This window comes from Microtus ochrogaster, chromosome X, assembly GCF_000317375.1.
Source record: "Microtus ochrogaster isolate Prairie Vole_2 chromosome X, MicOch1.0, whole genome shotgun sequence".
Classification (NCBI taxonomy): domain Eukaryota; kingdom Metazoa; phylum Chordata; class Mammalia; order Rodentia; family Cricetidae; genus Microtus; species Microtus ochrogaster.
The window spans coordinates 27,943,533-27,944,409 of NC_022026.1; the positions used below are offsets into that span (position 1 = coordinate 27,943,533).

The 877-nt window shown below is 45.5% G+C and overlaps 1 non-coding gene across 1 annotated transcript; it reads right to left on the reverse strand.

Annotated features, from left to right (window-relative positions):
* Window positions 1–216: 216 nt before the first annotated feature.
* LOC113457467 lies at window positions 217–324 on the reverse strand. Its single transcript, XR_003378031.1, has one exon. It is a non-coding gene; the product is annotated as a U6 spliceosomal RNA (small nuclear RNA).
* Between the last annotated feature and the right edge of the window lie 553 nt (window positions 325–877).

Below are 877 nucleotides of genomic sequence, written 5' to 3' on the forward strand. Positions count from 1 at the left end.
TTCCACCTGATCCCCAAAGCCCTGCTCCAGTCATCTCTTTCAGTACTCTCCCCCCTCCACCCATCCACTCCAACCCAATCCCTCAACATCCCATCCACACCTGACATAAGTCTACACAGGAGAGCTCTTCCATTTCCCCTTCCCAGGGAGATCCATGTGTTCCCCCCACCATGGGCCCTCCTTGTTACCTAGCCTCTCTGACACCGAGGCTTGTGGCAAAATATGGAATGCTTCACAGATTTACATATCATCCTTGCACGAGTGCCATTGCTAATCTTCTCTGTATTGTTCCAATTTTAGTATATGTGCTGTGGAAGTGAATACTAGAGTTCTGACATTCGAAATGATTTGTTATTATGTTAGGGGGTGGGACCTAGAACCTTCCACATGCTAGGCAAGTGTGCTACGAGCTACACTCTGAAACCCCTGATATCATTAGATGCTTTTTCTAATGTTGGGGGAAGGTAATAGCACTTATAGATGAGAAGAAATGCATAACTGTTTTAGTTAGGTTTTAATTGCTTTGCTAAAAACGCATGGCCAAAAGCAACTTGTGGATGAAAGGGTTTATTTGGCTTATGTGTCCTGATCACAGTCCACCATAGAGGAAAGCCAAAATAAGGACTCAAACAGGGCAAGAACTGAAGCAGAATGGAGGAGGAACACTGCTTACTGGCTTGCTCAGCTGGCTTTCTCATGCAACTCAAGACCCCCTACCCAGAGCTTGCAGTACCCACCGTGGGATGGGCCTCTCCACATCAATCATCAATACCCCCGCAGAGTAGCCTATAGGCAATCTGATCGAGCCATTTTCTCAATCGAGGTTCTTCTTCCCAGATAATTCTAGCTCAGGTCAAAATGACAAAAAAAAAAAAAA